The sequence below is a fragment of the Balaenoptera physalus genome, assembly GCF_965194825.1.
Source record: "Balaenoptera physalus genome assembly, chromosome: X".
NCBI classification, from domain to species: domain Eukaryota; kingdom Metazoa; phylum Chordata; class Mammalia; order Artiodactyla; family Balaenopteridae; genus Balaenoptera; species Balaenoptera physalus.
Genome location: NC_138903.1, coordinates 38,639,602 through 38,654,352, shown reverse-complemented (window position 1 = coordinate 38,654,352; position 14,751 = coordinate 38,639,602). Strand labels below are relative to the sequence as shown.

Genomic DNA, 14,751 nt, shown 5'->3' with positions numbered 1-14,751 from the left:
GCCTTTCTCTCCCTCTCTCTCAAGGCAGATGGAGGGTGGATGATAAGGAGGTGGAGGAAAAAAGAAAATGGGAAAATATACATTTATTTATCATTTTTTAAAGTCCTTTACTCCTCTTTTTTCCATGAATATGGTTAATATACATTTCTTCTGCAACTAAAAGAACAAGACAACAAAAAACTAGTAAGGGCAAAGATGAATTGAAAAAATCTTGACCTAGTGGACCTAGATAGAACATTACAACCACAACTGCACAATACATATATTTTAAAGACACATGGAACATTTACAAAAAATGATGAAATTCTGGGCCATAAACCAAGTCGCAACAAATTTCACATGATTAAAATCATAAAGAATAGGGGATCGGTAACATTTTTCTTAACGGGCTACACAGTTAATTATTTTAGGCTCATGGACTAAATGGCCTATATCATAACTATTCATTCTGTAAAGTCCTTTACTCCTTAAAATCAATATACTGACTTAAGAATCTAAAATATATAAATTGAAGAAACTTTGCTCATAAAATGAAAAGTTGCTAATTAGCAACAAGATAACATATCAAAGTATAAAACTCACTGGTAAAGAAAAAAATAGTTAAATTCAGAATACTCTAATGTTGTAATAGTGGGTAAATCACATAATTCTAGTATGAAGTTAAAAGACAGAAGTATTGTAAATTGCTATAACTATAATAATTCGTTAATGGATATACAATGTAAAAAGATGTAAATTGTGACATCAAAAAACATAAAATATGGGGAGGTAGTATATAAATGTAAAGCTTTTGTGTACATTTGAAGTTAAGTGTTATCAGCTTAATATAGACTATTATAAATATGTTTTATGTAAGTGCCATAGTATCCACAAAGCAAAAACCTATAGTAGATACACAAAAGATAAGGAGGACAGAATCAAAACATACCACTGCAGAAAATCATCAAACCACAAAGGAAAAGAACAAGAGAGGAAAAAAGGATCAAAGGAATCATAAAGCAACCAGAAAACAATGAACAAAATGTAAATAGTAAGCCCACACCTATCAATAATTTTTTCATACGTAAATGGGCTAAATTCTCCAATTAAAAGATGTAGAGTTTTGGCTGACTAGATTTTTAAAAATCCAACTATATACCACCTACAGGAAACTCAGTTCAGCTCTAAGAACACAAACACACTGAAAATAAAAGAATAAAAAATACATATTCTATACAAATGGAAGCCAAAAAAAAGCAGGGGTACTATGCTTATATCAGATAAAATAGACTTAAGCCAAAGACTGTAACAAGAGACAAAGAAGGGCATTACATAATGATAAAAGGAGGAATCCAACAAGAGGATATAACATTTGTATATACTTATGCACCCATCACTGGAGAGCCTAAATATATAAAGTAAATATTAACAGATCTGTAGGGAGAAATAGCAATATAATAATAATAAGGGACTTCAGTACCCCACATTCAACAATAGAGGGATCATCCAGACAGAAAATCAATAAAGAAATATTGGCCTTAAACTACTCATTAGACTAGATGGACTTAACATGTGTTTACAGAACATTCCATCCAACAGCAGCAGAATACGCATTCCTCTCAAGCACACATGGAACATTCTCCAAGATAGATCATACGTTAGAACACAAAACAAGTCTTAATAAATTTAAGAACATTTAAATCATATCAAGTAAATTTTCTGACAACAATGGTATAAAACCAGAAGTCAATCACAAGAAGAAAACTGGAAATTTCACGAATATATGGAAATTAAACACATTACTGAACAATCAGGGGGTCAAACAAGAAATCAAAAGAAAAAATTTAAAATATCTTGAGACAAAAGAAAATGGAAGCACAACATACCAAAACTTATGGGATGCAACAAAAGCATTTCTAGGAGGGAAGATTTTAGCAATAAAGGCCCATATTGAGAAGTAAGAAAGATCTCAAATAAACAACCCAACTTGACACCTCAAGGCACTAGAAAAAGAAGAACAAGCTAAGCCCAAAGTTAGCAGAAGGAAGAAAATACCAAAGATCAGAATGGAAATAAATGAATAGAGACTAAAAAGATAATAGGAAAGATAAAAAAGAGATGGTTTTTTGAAAAGATAAACAAAGTAGACAGACCATTAGCTGGACTCACCAAGAAAAAAAGAGATAGGATGGTAATAAAATTAGCAATAAAAGAGGATACCTTACAAATAATACCACACAAAGAATCATAAGAAACTACTATGAAAAATTTTACACCAAAAAATTGGATGACCTAGAAGAAATGGGTAAATTCCTAGAAACATACACCTTACCCAGACTGAATCATGAAAAAGTAGAAAATCTGGACAGACCAATTACAAGTAAGGAGATTGAATCAGTAATCAAAAATCTAACAATCAAAAGTTCAGAACAAGATGGCTTCACTGGTGAATTTTACCAAACACTTAAAGAATTAATGCCAATCCACTTCAAACTCTTCTGAAAAGTAGAAGAGGAGGGAACATTTCCAAACTCATTTTACAAAGGTAACATTACCCTGCTACCAAAACCAATCGAGGAAAAGAAAATTTTTAAAAGAAAAGAAAATTACAGGTCAATATCCCTGATAAATATAGATGCAAATGTCCACAGCAAAATATTCCAGGGATGCAATGATAGTTCAATATCCACAAATCAATCAATGTGATACACCACATTAACAAAATGAAGGATAAAAATCATATGATCATCTCAATAGATGCAGAAAAAGGATTTTACATAATTCAACATCTTTTCTGATAAAAACTCTCAACAAACTGGATATAGAAGCAATTTACCTCATTATAATAAACTCTATATATGACAAGCTCACAGCTAGCATCATACTCAAGGGTGAAAAGCTGACAGCATTTCCTCTGAGATCAGGAACAAGACAAGGTTGTCCACTCTTACCATTTTTATTCAGCATAAATATCCAAAGAAATTAGACTAGAAAAAGAAATAAAGGCATCCAAAACAGAAGAAAAGAAGTAAAATTATCTCTATTTGCAGGTGACATGATATTGTATATAGAAAACCCTAACTCCATCAAAAAACTGTTAGAATAAGTGATTTCAGTAAAGTTGCAGGATACAAAATTAATATACAAAAAATCAGTTGCAATTCTACACACTAACAACAAATTATCAGAAAGAGAAATTAAGAAAATGATACCATTTATAATAGCATCAAAAGGAGTAAAATACTTAGTAATAAATTTAACCAAGGACATTAAAGATCTTTATACTGAAAACTATAAGACATTTGTGAAAGAAATTGAAGAAGACACAAAGAAATGGAAAGATATTCCACACTTGTGGATTGGAAGCATTAATATTGTTAAAATGTCCATATTACCCAAAGTGATCTACAGATTCAATCAATCTGTATCAAAATTCCAATGGTATTTTTCACAAAAATAGAAAAAAATTCGACAATTCATATGGAACCACAAAATACTTGAAATTGCCAAAGCAATCTTGAGAAAAAAGAACAAAGTTGGAGGCATCACACGTTCTGATTTCAAACTATATTACAAAGCTATAGCAATCAAAACTGTATGGTATTGGCATAAAAACAGACACATAGATCAATGGAACAGAACAGATAGCCCAGAAATAAACCCATGCACATGTGGTCAATTAATTTATGACAAAGGAGCCAAGAATATAAAATGGAGAAAGTATAGGCTCTTCAATAAACGGTGTTATATAAACTGGAAAGCCACAGGTAAAAGAATGAAACTGGACCTCTCTCTTACACGATACACAAAAACCAACTCAAAATGGATTAGACTTCAACGTATGACCTAAAAGCATAAAACTCCTAGAAGAAAACACAGGGGATAAGCTCCTTGATATTGATGTTGACAATTATTTTTGGATTTGATACCAAAAGCAAAAGCAAGAAAAGCAAAAATAAGCAAGGGTACCACATCAAACTAAAAAGCTTCTGCACAGCAAAAGAAACCACCAACAAAATGAAAAAGCAACCTACAGAATAGGAGAAAATATCTGCAAACTATATTGGATAAAGGGTTAATATACAAAACTTATAAAGAACTCATACAACTCAATAGCAAAAAATCAAACAATCTGAATAAAAAATGTGCAAAGGGAGATTGACATATACACACTACTATATTTAAAATAGATAACCAACAAGGACCTACTATATAGCACAGGGAACTCCGCTCAATACTCTGTAATAACCTAATTGGGAAAAGAATTTGAAAAAGAATAGATACATGTATATGTAAAACGGAATCACTTTGTGGTACACCTGCAACTAACACAACATTGTTAATCAACTATACTCCAATATAAAATTAAAAAAATTTTTTAAATGTGCAAAGGAACTGAAAGAACGTTTTTTTTTTTTCCATAGAAGACATACAAATGGCCATCAGGTACATGAAAAGGTACTCAACATCATCAGGGAAATGCAAATCAAAACCACAATGAGATATCACCTCACACCTGTTAGAATGGCTACCATTAAAAAGAAGAAAGATATCAAATGTTGGAGAGGGTGTGGAGAAAAGGGAACCCTCTTGCACTGTTGGTGGGGATGTAAATTGATGCAGCCATTATAGAAAACAGTATGGAGGCTCCTCAAAAAATTAAAAATAGAACTACCATATGATCCAGCTATTCCAACTCTGGGTATATATCCAAAGGAAATGAAAACAGGATATCAAAATGTATCTGCACTTCCATGTTCACTGCAGCTTATTCACAATAGCCAAGATATGGAAATAACCTATATTTCCTTCAACTGGTGAATAGATTTAAGAGATGTGATATAGATATAGATATAAATATTATTTGGCTTCGAGAAAGAAAGAAGATCATCCTGCCTTTTGTGACAACATGGATGAAACTTGAGGACATTATGTTAAGGAAATAAGTCTGACAGAGAAAGATAAATATTGTATGATATCACTTATATATAAAATCTAAAAAAGCTGAACTCATAGTAACAGAGACTAGAATATTGGTTACTAGGGGCTGGGTGGTGGGGGAAAAGGGAAGATTAAAAAAAAAAGAGTGACATCTGATCCATGTCTACGAAGTCCAAAGGAGCTCTTTCAATAAATATTAACAAAAATTTGCAGTGCTAAAAAATGAATGCTGGAGAAGCAAGGGCTGTCAAACTTTGTCAGACATTTGCACCAAAAATGACCCATAGAAGATCTATTCTGTGTGTCTGGCCCAGCCTTGTGGGATGCTCTTAGCACCAAGCATATTGGGGATCGCACAGGGCCTGAGTCCCACTGTCCACCAAGCCTTTTAGTCCCAGAGACATGAGTTCAAGTCTCGACTTATAAGGTGCACGACTTTGAGGAAGTTAGCTAACCTTCCTAAAGCTGTTTTACCTACAATAAAGTTATTAACATTTTTTTCTTTATAGAGTTCTTCTGAGAAGACAAGATAATATATAGAAAAACCTTAACCAAATGCTTTTTCTTAACTCCTGAAACTTTAATGACTGAATTTTTACAGGATTATTTTTTTCTAGTTTAACTATTTTCATATTTTAAGATTGTCCATATAAATTTAAAAAAAAACAAATCCATCTAAAATCACCTGAAAGCTTTAAATTCCTAAAATGTGCTGCATTTTTCTTAAAAAAGAGAGTAACCAAACATGTTGTTACTCCCAACTGTTTCCATATTGCTTTTCATTATCCTTCCTTGATTTTAGGTTAAAGAACACTTGCTCTATTTTTATCAAGTCTTTTTTTTAGTTTCCCAATTTTATTTATATTTGAAAATCAAATTTATCTTATCCACTGACCCAGATAGAAATTAAATATTATTTCACAATTTGTTTATTTAAGCAGATTTTCCCCCCTAAATCTCTTTTTAAAAAAAGATTCTAGGTCTCCTGAAATGTCATTCAGTATTAAATCCATCTCTGTCAGCCCTTTTGTTCAGATACCTTGGGCAAAAATGATGTATCCTTAAATATGTACGTCAACTACATTTTCTGCCTCTCAGCTCAAATAATTAGGTCCATTTCCCATTAATTTTTTTTCAGAGTACAAGATTAGATAGATTTTTTAGTAATGTAACTTTAATACTTACACTTGGCAAATTTCTCAAATGGTCCAATTTATCCTGTCACTCCCTTTTAATGTGACCTTATTAAAAGCCATTATTACATTTCCTCTTAATTTCATTTAGAGGGCACTTATCTACTCTCAGCCTCTAGTTTCTCACATGGACCTGTGGAGATGCTTATCCTATTACATACATGGTCATTCCAAATCTTTTGCTTGTTAAGAAATGGAAGTAGAAATTGGTTGTAAAGTAGAAAGTATTTTTAAAACCACATGTAAAGGTGGATACTTTGTTTGGCAAATCAATGATCAAGCATATACACATATAAGTTTTACTTGGCCTTGAGAACACGCAGACCCAGAGGAGAACTTTAGCAGTGTGTTACTCCCCAGGACCCCCTGGAGATCCCTAGCTGAACCCAGCTCTGAGAGCCTTGGCCAAGCCAAGAAGTTGAAATGTCCACAGAGCCCATGTTTGGAATGAAAAACTACCCTCAGGATTTTGCTCACCATCTCCCGGCCTCTGTTCTCTTTCCACACTGTGTGTGGGGCACTAGTGACACTGTAGCAGGACGCTTTGATCACATTCTGTTTATATGAACTTTCTTGTGCCTTTGGGCCATTGCCCTTTGGAGTCTATGTCTCAGACATCCTTGCCACATCATGTTGCACTCAACAACTTCTATCACATACTTGGATGACTTTAACAAGACAAAATCTGGCTTATAGTTAGGAGAATATACATACATTTGGATCTTTCTTTGATCTTTGTCAATAATCAATTTTTACTGTGTTTTAGCTCCAAGTCCCTAAAAATCAGAACCAATGATAGAAGCTTAACACTTTAACCCTTTATTAGGGAGTGTAATCCCAGGTTAGCAAGAAGGAGGGGAAAAAATGGAAGTGAGGCAGGGAAGGAAAGAGAGCAAATAGAAGATGGTGCATTATGGGACTAGCCACCGCCTCACAGCAAAATACAACTCACTCACATAGAATGGGTCCAGAGAGGCTGTATGTCTTAGAACAGTCTATTAGGGAAAAAAAGAAGAACAATGGCTTCTTCCCATCTCCAGTTTCTTATTGGTCTACAAGATATTAGCTTGCCTACACTTCTGGGTTGAGTTCCCTGGACCTCCTGGGAAACCCCTAGGAAAGCAGGTCTTCTGTGGGCCCAGTCCAGCCCGTGTGCCGGCGTGGTGGTCTCTCCTTATCACTCAGCTCCGCAGGTGGGGCAGCCAGGGTGTTAAAGACCCCAGGTAAAGCATGGGCCTTCCTTAGGGCCACTCCTACTGGCAAGCAAGGGACGTGACAAGGCCCAGGAAAGACCTGGTAGGTGAGAGGTAACATAACCTGCGTGCAGTATACTGAGCATCGTATTGTATGTGACAGTGAGCTAGACACGGCAAGAGGAGCCCATGGGGCCAGTGGATCAAGGACGTGCTTATGCTTAGGCAAAATAGGCAGCTATCTTACATCATGCAGTTTGAGGAAAACCAAGAAATCTTCACCCGCCCCAAAATAGCTCCCCAATCAAGCTGCTCAACTAAAAAAGACCACAGTTTGAACCTATTCTTTGCTTGAGGCTCTGAGAGATCCTGTTAAGATGTAAGCATATTAGATAAAGGACATCATTTTGAGTCAATGTTCCTTACTGCTTTATTTGTAAAGAGTATGGCTCTGGGGGAATGAACTTCAGGAAGGCTAAAGTTTTATTAGGGTAAAAGGAAATGAAGGCTGAGGATGATAGTCAAATCCCACTTGGTACTGCCCAAGAAGGATATATCTGGTTAGGAAACAACTAACTGAGGAGTCCTGAGTAAGTGGAGGGCAGGCTGAGGTCAGAGAGATTGAAGTTAGGAAGGGAGAGAAGGGAATGAATGGGAAATGTTAAAGACCAATTTTCCCTACCTCAGCTTTTGGCCTTGGTCCATTCAATGCCCCTTTTTCCATGAGTCAAATTACAGAGACGTTGAACACTGTGTGGAACTCTGGCTTCAGGCCTCACTCTGCAAGTGCTTCTCTCAAACTTGATTAGCCCGGAATTCTATTAAGGGATCTGCTGCCCTCTGTCACATCTACATTACGTTGGCCTCTCCTACACCCTCCAAAAATCCCTGCCAAAGACTCCCTCTCCCCACACACCTGCCATGCTGGAAAACCAGGCCTCAAGCCTGAAGAGAAGCCAAGCATTCCTAAAATGTGAAATTCCTCTCTGAAGGAAATTCTCTAAAGGAGTCCCTTCAATCAAGCACTCCCTTTTCCATTCCCCAGCACACACACACACACACACACACACAATTTTTTCCATACAACATTTAAGGAGAAAAGCAAATAACTGTTGCTTGCATAGTTCTAGAAATCTTGGTGACCTCACTGTGGCCGATTTATTAATTGTGTGGGGGTGTGAAATTCAAGGTCATGTTAAGTGTGAATCTTTGGGATGATTTCTATTGCTGTCTCAAATGGTTTTCAGACTCTTCTGTTCATAGATTCAAGTCAGGTATTTCCTCCTAAGATCCTGACCCTGATTCACTGCACCACTCACGTTATGCATTTAAAAGACATTTCCCGGGCTTCCCTGGTGGCGCAGTGGTTGAGAATCTGCCTGCTAATGCAGCGGACACGGGTTCGAGCCCTGGTCTGGGAAAATCCCACATGCCAAGGAGCAACTGGGCCCGTGAGCCACAACTACTGAGCCTGCGCATCTGGAGCTTGTGCTCCGCAACAAGAGAGGCCGCCATAGTGAGAGGCCCGCGCACCGCGATGAAGAGTGGCCCCCGCTTGCCGCAACTAGAGAAAGCCCTTGCACAGAAACGAAGACCCAACACAGCCAAAAATAAATAAATAAATAAATAAATAATAAAAATAAAGGAATTCCTTTAAAAAATAAAAAAAAATAAAAGACATTTCCCTATGACACTAAAATGTTTGATGTTATTAAAATCATGCTATTGATATTCCTATCAATTATGTCTTGAGTGTGATGTTTAGTATATCTATTAATAAAACTTGGATTTCCTCTTGTTTGGGCTTCTGCAAAAATAATTTATAGAGACACAAATAGTAATATTAAAGCTATCAACCATAAAAGTCAATACTTGACAGCCTCATGTAATTTAAGAGTTGCATACGTACGAATGCAGATCTCGTGCTTTCTCAATGTACGTACATTAGCTGCACACCAGAAATTTAGAGTTCAAGAAGCAGCAAAATGTCAAATGATAGAGCACTGATGTTTTGAAAATGAACTTTTCAGCAAAGCAGGTAAATTGGCAAAGCTGGGTTAGTACAAAAAATATATATGCCTCTTCATTCCACTAAATTGTCCTTAGGTATATCCATTAACACTGTTTCTTTGTTGAACATTTCTTTTTGAAAAAGGCTTTCATATTAGCTTTGCAGTGGGAATTTCCCAGAAAGAAGAAAAGTTTTGCTTATGATTTTGGAAGCTCATTTGCAAACAATACAAAGCATAATCTTCAATTAAAAAGTTCACAACTATATTAATAAGATGTATAATCATCTTGTCACTATATTTCTCAACTCCAAAATATTTTCACAGTGAAAAAGGATCAACAAAGAAGAATAATTTGCTATTTCAGGAAGTGGGTCTATTCAAAATGATCTGAATTTTTGGACCTATTTGCGAGTTCAAGTTCAGTTATTTGTAATGTAAGTTTCCCCACAACTTGCCATCCAATGGATACGAATATAGGGGGAACAGAGATGTTACTTTAATTGCAATAACACTTGCTTCATTGACTTTTTTTTTTTGCTGCTTGTTTTTTTTTTTTAATTGAAATATAGTTGATTTATAATGTTGTGTTAGTTTCAGGTGTACTGCAAAGTGATTCAGTTTTATTTATATATGTAAGTATGTTATATGTATGTATTCTTTTCCAGATTCTTTTCCCTTATAAATTATTACGAAATTTTGAGTATAGTTCCCTGTGCTATACAGTAGGTCCTTGTTGGTTATCTATTTTATATATAGTAGTGTGTATATGTTAATGCCAAACTCCTAATTTATTCCTCCCCCCTTTCCCCTTGGGTAACCATAGGTTTGTTTTCTATGTCTGTGCGTCCATTTCTGTTTTGTATATAAGTTTATTTGTATGAATTTTTTTTTAGATTCCACATATAAGTGATATCATATGGTATTTGTCTTTCTCTGTCTGGCTTATTTCACTTCGCATGATAATCTCTAGGTCCATCCATGTTGCTTCAAGTTTCATTGACTTTTGCTACCCACTGTACTCAAAGTACAACCCAGTTATTTCTGCTAATCCCCTAGGATGTTTCAAATGAACCATGTCGTGTGTGTTTGTGTTTGTGTGTGTGTGTGTATTCTTCTGGTTTATGTCCACTATCCTCAACAAAACTACATTGTTTTCCACTTAGAAGTGGGGAAATATCCTGCTTCCCCCAAACTGCATCATATTTCCTCGCTTGGGCAAAAGCTTCAACATCTGCCACATTCCTCTCCCCCAGGACAGGCGAAAATCCCTTTCCTTCCCCTTCAGTGGAAAATCCTCATGATGACTGATGAGTGCAAGTGCCTCCTAGCAGCACCATGACAGTTTATTACTCATAATAAGTATATATTAATTCTTTTTAGGCAAATCTCACTACATATAAATAAATTACGGACTGTTTAAGAGAAACAAGACCTTTCAATATGGATAAGAAGTGGCAGATAATCTGGCAATAACTACAAAAATTTCAAATGCACGCACCCTTAGTAATTCCACTTTGAGGAATACATATGAATATTTGTATTAGGATGTTTACTGCAGCATTGTTGAAAGAAGCAAAAAACTGAAAGCAAATTGAATGTCCATCAATAAAGTAATGGTTGAATAAATTACAGTATGTCCAAAGGACAATATTCCGCAACTATTAAAATAAATGAATTAGATCTATTTTGACCCAGGGGTGTCTATGACATATTATTAAGTAAATGGGCAAGTGGCAAAGGATGGCACATAGTATAATCATTGCTTCATAAAGACAAAACCATAGCATGGGTACATGTGTATGTATATATGTTTGTAAGGAAATGGAAAATACTGGAAAGCTAATGGTATGGTATTAACACTGGCTGCCTCAAAAGGTAAACAAACGCGGAGGTAGGTAAGGAGATACTTACATTAAAAACAAAATCTTTGGATTATTTCCCTAGTTGTGATGATCCCTTATTAATGTGCAATGAAAATATTTTAATGAAAGAAAATATGGAAAAAATCGATTGAAAAGAAGAAGAAAGGAGAAAGCTCAGTAGAGTGCTACCTTCAAGGGTAAGAAATAGACATTACGTAATTATGGTAATCAATTCAAAAATATGGATATATATTGAGTGCCTATAATATGTTTAACCTGTTGCTCAGTATTGTGAGAAATATAAAAGAAAAGTAAGTCATGTTTCTTGCTCTTAAAAACCCAGCAGATCTGCTAAGGGAAAAAATACACACATTATTATTATCTTCAAACCACTCCTTTGTTCGAGACTGGTGCATATAATTTATGTGTGCTCGTTAACAGGAAGGAGGGGAACTGGGACTGGATTAGCTAGAATAGAGTTTCTGGGTGTAGCTGAGGCTGCCGATGCCCCGTCCCCATCTCCTGGCTTTACCGCAGCAGTGCAAGCCAGCTCAACTTCCAAATGCCAGAATCTGCATCCCTTGGTCTGAGAGCTTTCTCTGACTCCCAGAACTTGCTCTGCCCACACACATGGCAGACCAGAAGTACCAGGGAATTAATACCCAAGGACTGATGGCAGTTGGTGTATAAATTCTCCAGCTCCTTTGCCCCTCAGGCCACCTACAACTCAGCCTTCACATCCTGCTTGTGCAGAGCCCAAGGATCAGCCAGAGGTGCAAGCCTAAGATTATCTCAGGTCTTTTGTGAGCATGCATCCTGACCCTGGGCATGCAAGTTGCATTCTGAATTGCCCAGTATACACAGTAGCCGTTCAAATCCTTGTTCCCCTGAGAATCTTCTTTCTCAGTCTTCTTCTTCCCAGAGTTTTTGGTCTGTTTTCTGCTTGTCCCATCTTCTGTCCCTTGCCCTTGACCTGGGCAGCTATAGGCAGTATATCTTTAAACGTTTTCAATAGATGACACTTAGCTGCTCTAGCCCAAGGATGGGGAGGGGAAAACACAGATCTGTCTCTCAGGGAAACACTGGACTGGTCAAAACACGCAACCAAAATTGTTTGAGAACAAGATCTATATCACATCAGAAAATCACACCAGGAACATGGGCCACTGTCCCCACAGCCAATGCTGAGCTGGGGAAAGGGGGATGGTAGGCAAGTAAGAAAAAATACCATAATATTTTCTTACCAAAATCTAGCAGCATCTGTCTTCATTAAGCACTTCCCTAGTTGCTGTAAGATTTTGATTAGATTTCAGAGTTCCAACATAATTGATTCTGCTGGGTTTTGCCAGTTTAATGGTTGCTTCAGCAGAGGAACCAATTCTTGGAAATCCCTAATCTACCATTTCTGTGACATCATCTCTGCAACTCTTTTTTTTTTTTAATATATATCAGGTTCTTATTAGTAATCAATTTTATACACATCAGTGTATACATGCCAACTCTTTCTTGCACAAATTAAGACATTCATTTTCTCCCCAAAGGAAATTCAAGGTCCTATTAGTCACTATATCCCTTTCTGGTGATGTTAGTTTCTCTTCTAGATCAGTAAAAAGTCCACTGGGGTATTTAATATCTTAAGACTATATTGCAAAAGTTAACTATTACTACGATTTTTTATCTAAAGTAGTAGAAGAAGGGGAGAGAATGATAAAAACACACAAGTATATAAATCAAGCAAGAAACAAAATATACACAGTGCACAAAATATGCTACAGTTCTTCTTTCTATAATTGGACACTAAGCTCTAGCAGAAATTGAAGTTCCTTCATCCACTACTTATTCCACGTTTCTTTACCCTTAGCCTTCACCTCACATGGTCAAATTTCTTTAGCTGGCTGAATGACTCAAACGTTCATTGTAAGGAATCTGAGCCCTTAGTGGTTCAACCCATAGTGATTCTGCATTAATTGGGTCATCTTCAATTAACTTTATTTTATTTTTCTTACATGTGACTAGTTCTTTTATTACTCAAATATTTCCATACAATTATGATTATTAAAACAAATAATTATGTAAAAACATTACTGAATTACTAACAGTTTTCTGTCAATATGTATTTTCTCAATCAATGAATACTGAGGATACAACTAATATTGTTTGTACTCTGTGAAACTTTGAATATTTAAGTGAGCCCCTGTGAACTTCCTGGAGTTATGAAAATGTTCGCTATCATGATTTGGGTGTTGGCTATATGGGTGTACACATTTCAACTAACTTTATGACTGGAAATGGAGGCACATGGAATCCCCTGAGTTCTAGGCATAGTTCTCTCTGCCCGCATTATGTAGAGTAATCCAGTTTGTTAATCAGAATTAAGCACCCTGTCTAGTAGAGTAACCCCCTTCTTTGCCTGTGATAAGTTTATTGACCTGAGGAACCCAACAAGATCAGGTAGCAGTCTCAGCTTCCCATTCAATAGAACTATTGCTATGTCCCCTGGTGGAAACATTTACCCCTTTGGGAATCAATACTTCTTAACAAGCAGAGGACATAGTTTGAGGGATTTTTAACAAACTTCGGGGAATGGATTATAGGTAGAATAGTGAGAGAGTCCACTCTCAACTTCACCCCTATACATTTTGGCTATGGGAAGATGGTACCAATACTGGTCATTGGTAGAAAGCATATGTCATATCCTTGAGGACAGTTCCCCAGCCTCATAGATATAATCTCCCACTGTAATAGGCACTATAGTCGTATCTTCAATAGGCTATTTCAACCTTCTATGAGAGCAGCTGCTTTTTGAGTAGGGGAGCACATGGCAAGAGGAGTGAATTTCATGGCCAAGAGGCCAAGCCACATTTCTTTTCCCCCAAAATTAGATATTTGATAGAAAGCAATTTTATGTGAAATAATTTGATAGTGAATAATTCATTATATAAATCTATGAATGATGGTGGTACTGGCAATAGTATCACAGGCAGGGATGGCAATCTATATTCAGAATACATATATATTACAAGAAGGACAAATTGCTGCTCTCTCCATGATGAAAGAGGTTGAAGGTAATCAATCTCCCACCAGGCAGCTGGCTGATCTCCCTTGCCTGCCCCCTCCACCTCGGGGGAATGATGTCATCAGGGCTCAGCATTGTTTCTAGTGTTGGCAGACAGGCCAATCAATAGTGATGGTAGCCAGAACAGCCTGAGTGAGACAAAGTCAATGCGGTTGAGCCCATGCCTAACCCCCATCCCTGCTGCCATGGCCACTTTGCACAATCTGTTACAAGGTAGCTTGGGAAAGAAGCTGACTAACATCCACAGGATGGCTATTTGGAGTGACCAGCTTTGCCTGAGAAAGTGAGAAAATTGATCAGATTTGCATGAGCAGATGGAAGGGAAGAGATGTTAGTTTAAGCAAAAGAATAACAACAGGGATAATCATAGTGTTTGGCAAAGCATGGAAAGCCCAGCCTGACTGGAGGCAAGTTTGTCCTATGATGAAGTTTTTGAGAAAAAACCCAAAAGGTTAGAAAGGAAGGGTGTGGTAAAGTCCTATTAATAACACCAAC

The 14,751-nt window shown here is 36.5% G+C and overlaps 1 long non-coding RNA gene across 1 annotated transcript in view; it reads left to right on the top strand.

The window, feature by feature from the left end:
* The first annotated feature begins 8,638 nt into the window (after window positions 1–8,638).
* LOC309652669 overlaps window positions 8,639–14,751 on the top strand; it is a 128,899-nt gene continuing 122,786 nt past the window's right edge. The window contains exon 1 of the long non-coding RNA XR_014258871.1: window positions 8,639–9,006. This is a non-coding gene — a long non-coding RNA (uncharacterized lncRNA). The remainder of the gene's footprint in view (window positions 9,007–14,751) is intronic.